Raw genomic sequence first — 8,177 nt, 5'->3', positions numbered from 1 at the left:
AGGAAGGAAGGAAGGAAGGAAGGAAGGAAGGAAGGAAGGAAGGAAGGAAGGAAGGAGAGTGGTGAGGATGAACAACTCAGAATATATCAAAAGTTTACTTCAAAACACAAATATGCAGCTATATTCACTGTACATGGGCCTTTCTGCATAAAGCATAATTTACAGACATCACTGGCCCTTTCCCCACTCACTGTTTGCTGCGTGCTACTCTCGCCGAGTAGCACAGGGTCCAACTGCACTCCCCACTACAGGGGCAGCAACAACGCAGCCGCCCTGACTCTGCTGCTCTCGCGCCCCTTCAGCGCGGGTTATTCTGGCGCTGCTCAAAACGGCACCTTTTGATGACCCCGCGCAGGGCGCGGGGCAGTGGGGAAGCCCGGGGAACATGACCCTTGGGCTAAAAAGGTCCTGGACCAGACGAAACAAACATCATTTCAAAAGTGGGGAAACGGCCTCTGTTCAAGCCAGTGTGTTACATTCTGTGTGGTCATAAAATGGTAGCTTACAGCTCTACAATGGTAGAGATGTCCCCTATGGGAGAGCAAATAATGTGTAGGAGAGGATCTTCAAAACAGTGTATGTAATTTAAATTGAACACCTTTTTTCCCCCTTGAAAACTGATCCTATGCAAATTTCCCACAGGCTCAGATTGTAGTTAGATGGATGCACGGTGCGCCACTTATGCTAAAACTAGCATGAGTTTCGGAGGCTTTTGATGCAAATGAAGGGGTCACAAAAAGGCAAGTTAAATTAGGAAACGAAGCGTACCAAGTGGATAAATGCAGCACAAAAGCTATTTGAGAAGGGAAATGTTTACAGCCAGCTTCTTGGGCTCTGTTCCTGAGGGGAAAGTTGCCAGCAAAATGAAACCTCCCAATTGCTCAGCCTGGTAAGCAACCGTGACCAGGACGCGTTTTGAGTAGTACCTGGCCCACTCCAACCTATTGGCTGGCCTCTTCATTTTTCTCCTTTGGCGAGAGCCAAAATGGTGGTTTCCAAAGTAAATCTTTGCCTCAGGCTGAGAGCGACCAGGCACCTCAGAGGCGGGCAGACAGTCTGGCTGGAGACAGACCGGCTATGAGCAGGCCCCATTTGGCCACCATCATTAGTAGCCAGTGGTAGGCCTAGAGTTGCCAACCTCCAGGTAGAGCCTGGAGACCTCCCAGAATGACAGTTGATCTCTCAGTTACGGAGATTAGTCCCCTTGAAGAAAGGACTGCTTCGGAGAGTAGACTCTGCGCCATTATATCCTGCCAAAGGAGCAGCAGTGGCGTAGGAGGTTAAGAGCAGGTGTTCTCTAATCTGGAGGAACCGGGTTTGATTCCCAGCTCTGCCGCCTGAGCTGTGGAGGCTTATCTGGGGAATTCAGATTAGCCTGTGCCCTCCCACACACGCCCGCTGGGTGACCTTGGGCTAGTCACAGCTTCTTGGAGCTCTCTCAGCCCCACCTACCTCACAGGGTGTTTGTTGTGAAGGGGGAAGGGCAAGGAGATTGTAAGCCCCTTTGAGTCTCCTGCTGGAGAGAAAGGGGGGATATAAATCCAAACTCCTCCTCCTCCTCTTCCTCTTCCTCCTCCTCCTCCTTAAGTCCCTCCTCTCCACAAACCGGGCCCTTCCCAAGCTCCACCCATAAAACTCCCAGTCCACAGTTGGCAACCTTAGATTGATTTATTCTCCGTCAATCTATCCCCCCCCCCCCCCCCCCAAATCCATATAAGATCTTCCTCAGCACCTAATCCTATGGCTCTATGTTCCACTCCTCAACTGGTCCTAGCATGAAGTAGCCCTACTTTATTTATTTGTTTAATTGATTCATGCCCTGCCTTTCTTCCCAATGGGAATGAAAGGTAGCTGGAATCATTCTCCTCTGCCCTGTTCAATCCTTTACAAGGTAGGTTAGATTGAGAGTGTGTGTTTGGCCCAAAGTTGCCGAGCAAGCTTTCCTGGCGGGGTGGAGATTCAAACCTGGGTCTTCCAGATTCTAGTTTGGCTCTCCAGCCAATGAAATCACCTGTATTCTTCATATATTATTTCATTTTTGGCACAAAGAATCTATATATTGCAGCAGTGGTTCTAACAATGACCTTAAACTAGACACATTAGGTCTGCCAGGGGCAGGGGAAATCCTCCTTATTCATTTTCAGAAGACTGAAGATTACCAGTACTCTTGAGCATTCCTGTGTAAGATTTTTGGCAATAATCAGTGGTGGGATCCAAAAATTTTAGTAACAGGTTCCCATGCTGGTGGGATTCAAACTGTGGCGTAGCACCAATGGGGCTGGGCAGGGCACAACGGGAGTGTGGCCAGGCATTCCGAGGGCGGGGCATTCCTGGGCAGGGCTGTGGCAAGGACGCAGCCGCTGCGCCGGTCCTTGGGCGGGAAACAAATGCACGCAGGCGCAGGCTGCCACGCACGCCGGGGCACCTCCTGCTAGACTGCTTCAAGTTCTGCTCTCCACTGCTGAGAGGAGGGGCGTAACGAAGGCAAAAATCACGTGGCAAAATCACCAATTAGTAACCCCCTCTCGGCACACACAAATAATTAGTAGCCTACTCTCGGAACCTGTGAGAACCTGCTGGATCCCACCTCTGGCTATAATGTATTGTCGAAGGCTTTCATGGCCAGAATCACTGGGGTGTTGTGTGATTTCCGGCCTGCATGGCCATGTTCTGGTAGCATTTTCTACTAACGTTTTGCCTGCATCTGTGGCTGGCATCTTCAGAGGATCCTCAGAGGAAACCAGTCATAGATGCAGGCGAAACGTCAGGAGAAAATGCTACTAGAACACAGCCATACAGGCTGGAAATCCACACAACACCCCATTTTTGGCTGCAGTTTCCAAAATATGACCCATGAACATACTCTCCTTTATCATCACTGTGATTATAGTCTTAAATAGGATCAGTAGGGTCTTGGTGGCCGAATAACTAGAAGTGGCCCCTGCTTGTCTCTTTATTTATAATGTATTTATTATTAGGAATTGTATAAAGGGGTACTATGATCTGTGAGCAAGACTAAATGGACCGAAGAAGTGGAAACCAACCGCAAAATGAGCAAGATAACTGAGCGACTCGTCTTTTTTACCAACCAAATTTTCAGGAATATACTGATTTACATGAATCTACTCACGTCGCATACATTTTCACAGAAGCTTTGAGTGTCCAGAGATTATGTGTTTTGCATAGCTGAGCACTCTTTTGTGATATATGTGTGAGGCAGGCACTGCATTTCTTTTCTTTTTGTGTGGTTTTATACCTTGTACCTGCTGTTATTTTGGAATTGGTCCTCTATCCAATACACCACGCTGGTTCTTTGATACCATGAATACAAACAACAGAAACTCTGCAAACAGATCTCCCCTTGTTACCGGTGTTATATAAACCATTAAAATCTTGGACAGGTATCTCAGCTGCCCCTTACCTGTCCAACATAACATCTACGAAATGCCGCTGGGCCTTTTCTAGGGCCTGTTTTGACGCTTTTCCATCAGCCAATCTAATGGGCAGATTTCAAAAAATCCCACGGCATAGGAGATTATGTGTTTGTAACTCAGGGGAAGTGGACTCTGTATTACATATTCTATTGCATTGCAAACTCCATAAAGGGGAAAGGGAGGCTTTAATTTACCCATTGTTCATTCAGTACAGAAATTTAACTATAGTTAATTCCGATTCAGTCCTTGTGAGAATTTTACTGGAAGACCGAGTTTCTTTTATATCTCAGCAGGTAGCTAAATTTTGTATGCTGGCACATAATAAGCGAAGAATCATGTTAGGACCAAGAGCCAGACCACATGATGGTGACTGTAATAATGCTACAAGCTGATGATATTTTTTGTGTATAGACTTATACCATGGATTTCTGTACAAATTCGATTTTTCTTTTGTTTATTGTTCCTTTTTTTTCTTGTTCTTCTCCTCTCTTTTTTCCTGGCCTAATGGCTGTAATAAAACTGACTGACTGCATTAAAGGGGTACACATGCTGGATTACCAGGTGTAAGAGAAAACAGTGAGAGATTTAAGCATGGATCTCCCAGGTCTAAGCCCAGCATCCTGTTTGCCACGGCAAAGACCAACTGTCTGATCCTATTCTACGTGCAGTAGAATGAATTGTTATTATTAGGTCAAAGAGAAATGATCTAACCGGTTGAGATGATGTCACCAGAGAGATGATGTCACCAGGTTCATGGCCAATGTTCCATTTACCAGCCATTTTTTTTTTTAAAAAATGAGGAAGGCAGCGCAAAGGATGAATAGATTTAGTGCTCATAACTACATCTCTTCGGGGTGACAGATGAGATGGTAAGTGAAAAAGCAATGACCTCGAAGGTTTTTGGTGAATAAGTCCAATTAACTGAATTAGAGAATCTCCCTTAGTGCCAGAAATGTAGACAATAAAATAAGACCGTGTGTTTCAAATATGAAAATATATTGTATGATCTGGATGCCCATGAGGATGCTTGTGAGATATGGAGAAAGACGTTGAATATGAAAGGCCAGAATTCTTTGTCAGTTTACATGGCCTGCCTATTTCAGAAACAAACAGTAGAATTAGAAGAAAAAGAAGAAGAGTTTGGATTTATACCCCCCCCTTTCTCTCCTGTAGGAGATTCAAAGGGGCTGACAATCTCCTTTCCCTTCTTACAACAAACACCCTGTGAGGTGGGTGGGGTTGAGAGAGTTCCAAAAAGCTGTGACTAACCCAAGGCGTATGTGGGAGTGCACAGGCTAATCTGAATTCCCTAATCCGAAAATCTGAATTAGACAGTTGGAGCAGCAGTGGTGTAGTGGTTAAGAGCAGGTGTTCTCTAATCTGGAGGAACTGGGTTTGATTCCCCACTCTGCCGCTTGAGCTGTGGAGGCTTATCTGGGGAATTCATGTTAGCCTGTGCACTCCCACACACGCCAGCTGGGTGGCCTTGGTCTAGTCACAGTTCTTCTGAGCTCTCTCAGCCCCACCGACCTCACAGGGTGTTTGTTGTGAGGGGGGAAGGGAAAGGAGATTGTAAGCCCCTTTGTGTCTCCTACAGGAAAGAAAGCGGGGATATAAATCCAACTCTTCTTCTTCTTCTCAGTTGGCAGAAAACGTGTGTGGTAAACAGGATGCTGGATTTGGGAGATCTATGCAAAACAGCACAACCCTGCATGTTTGTGCATGTGCTAAGTGCCGTCAAGCTGCTTCCAACTCATGGCGACGCTATGAATCAAAGTCCTCCGAAACATCCTGTCGTTAACAGCCTTGCTCGGGATTGAAAACAGAGGGCCGTGGCTTCTTTGATGGAGTCAATCCATCCCATGTTGAGTATTCTTCTTTTCTAGTGCTGTGCTGGAAGTGGTGGGAGGGAACTGCTTAGGTAGCAGTGTAGCTACTGCTGGCACAAATACCACCTGCACCGGCATAAGGAACGTCATGACAACCTAACAGATGCAGGGGTCTGCAACCTGTGGCTCTCCGGATGTTCGTGGACTACAAATCCCATCAGCCCCTGCCAACGCAGCCAATTGGTGTTCATGAACATCTGGAGAACCACAGGTTACAGACCCCTGACCTAATAGCACTTATGTTGGTGTTGAACAACAGGACAGTGTTTATCTGGAGCAGGAAGAAGAAGAAGAAAAAGAAGAAGAAGAAGAAGAAGAAGAAGAGTTTGAATTAATATCCCCCACCTCTCCTGCGGGAGACTGAAAGGGGCACCCCATCTCCCTTCCCTTCCCCCCTCACAACACACACCACAGCCAAGTGGGTGGGAGCTGAGAGAGCTCTGAGGAAGGTCTTTGTGACTAGCTTAAGGTCACCCAGCTGGCATGTGTGGGAGTGCACAGGCTAATCTGACATTCCCCAGATAAACCTCCCACAGCTCAGGTGACAGAGCGGGGAATCAAAGCCGGCTCCTCCAGATTAGATACACGAGCTCTTGGCCTCCTACAGCCACTGCTGCTCTAGCACTGAAGGCGCACCAGAACCAAAGGGGGAGTTCCAGGGACTGGGTGGCTTTCGTTGGAACTTACATCTGATCCTGGGAGACCAACTGACCCTACACAGCTCAGGCAGAGCAGAATTTTCCCTACCAGAATTATGTGGCTCTGACTCCTGTTTCCAGCTGTTCCTTCACCAGACACATGGCAGACCCCACTAATAATGGGCTATCAAACCGGCACGACAGACTTGCTATAGGGGGTCTTTTAAAGCATTCTAAAGCCATTCCAGATGTTTTATGCGGGAGAATTTCCTTCTGTTGTCTGGAAGAGGGGGAAAGGAGACCATAGGAGAGACAAGTGAACAACTGTACGAACAGGGAAAGTGCTTTTAACAGACTCCTTTTGGGGGAATGTGCATGATATTAAACATTTCTACAGCACTTTAACAGCACTTCCAGGTCCATTTTCCTCTATTGTCATCGTTCTAGGCGCGCCCCCCCCCCTCCCACCACAAAAAAAGATACCAGCCTTTCCTAATGGCTGTCTCTGCCTTTTCATTGCTCTCTTTTTTTGGTATTTTTGGAAGTGCCGGAGCTCCGACCCTGGAAACAGTATCTTCGATGTCAAACATTAGCTGATATAGTTTCTTAAGCTGCGTACACATGTTGAAGAAGAAGAAGAGTTTGAATTTATACCCCACCTTTCTGTCATGTAAAGGGAGACTCAAAGGTGGCTTACAAAACCTTTCCCTTTCTCTTACAACAGACACCTTGTGGGGAGCAGGTGCAGGGCTGAGAGAGGATTCCGAAGAACTGTGACTTGCCCAAGGTCACCCAGCAGGAGTCATGTAGAGGTGTGGAAGCGCATCTGGTTCACCAGATAAGCCTCCATCACTCAACTGTTCATGGAAAACATGTTATGAAGCTTACTTGAGAGAGTTTCTTAGAATCTTAGGGGGGGGAATAGAGGAGGTGATGGAGAGAAAGAAGGAGATTGGTCAGAGGGTGGGATCTTAACCTCCCAAATGCAAAAAGCGGCCTATGTCATAATGTCACTTGCTTGGGGTTCACCATGGTGGGGATGGCTGCATCTTTTGTGCGATGTTTCTTGGTTCCTCTAAAACCGTGGTGGCCCGAACCTTTGGCACTCCAGATGTTATGGACTACAATTCCCATCAGGCCCTACCAGCATGGGATAATTAGTATGCTGGCAGGGGATAAATGAGAATTGTAATCCTTTATCTGGAGTGTCAAAGGTTTACTCCTACTACTCGCTTTAAAACATCTAGTATCTTCATTGTAGAAAGTGGAATACTAAGCTAGATGGGCGCAATGCCTAGTTTGCCCTAGGATGAAAAAAAAGGGTCATCAGATTAGCGTTTGGGTCACCATACCCCTAAAAAGGCTAAGAATTGTTTCTTTAGAAGATACCTTTTCAACCTGCAGGGGGCTACCCGCTCAAAAACAGGTACTTCCATCCCAGCAAAGGACACTTGGCTTGGAACATCCCAGCATTTTGTGACCAAGCCCAACCTCCAGGAGCAGCCACTTTGTACTGCACCCACTACCAGTTCTCAAAAAAACCCAGTGGTGACCCCTAATGTCATGAGCCAGCCCCTGGGTGCCACCAGGATGCAGAGTACTCTGATGCAGGGCCTGACAACAGGGCCTGGGGAGAGACAAGGTAGCAAGGCCAACTCCCAGCCCTTCCCACCCTGATGACATGCAGATGGGAGAACCTGGAGATCCCTCCCAGGGAACCCAGTAGCGAGCCAGCTGTGCACAGGAGGCAGAAGCAGAGGCAGCTGCTGCAGTAAAAAAGGAGAAGTGCTCGTCTTGCAGCAAGATATGGGAAGATAGAAGTGTCTGCATCTGATGGAGATTAACTCCTTGCAGAATCCCAACCCCGTGGGCAAGGCTCTGTATATAAGCCTTCTTGTGAGCTTACAACAAGTGTGTTACCTGTCACCGTGTGTACCTGATTCGCCAGCTGATCCCCAACCTGTTTATTGGTGCTCCTGTGCCATGTCCTGCGGACTGTTCTCCCACTACCCTTTGCATCCCGCCCGCCTTGCCTCATTGAACTGCTAGCAGACCAGCTTTCGCCTGCCTCCCGTTTGGCCCCGCCAGAGCCGGACCCGACCATGCCCTGCCTGCTGACCACGCACACCCCAAGACTTGAGGAGGTCGCTGTAGATTGTAGAGGGATTCCAGGCTTTCCCCAGCCGCCTATAGTGATTCTCTCTCTGCTTCTTTCT

The sequence above is a fragment of the Sphaerodactylus townsendi genome, linkage group LG15, assembly GCF_021028975.2.
Source record: "Sphaerodactylus townsendi isolate TG3544 linkage group LG15, MPM_Stown_v2.3, whole genome shotgun sequence".
Taxonomy (NCBI): domain Eukaryota; kingdom Metazoa; phylum Chordata; class Lepidosauria; order Squamata; family Sphaerodactylidae; genus Sphaerodactylus; species Sphaerodactylus townsendi.
The sequence above is the reverse complement of the archived record's forward strand: the minus strand, read 5'-3'. Positions refer to the sequence as shown.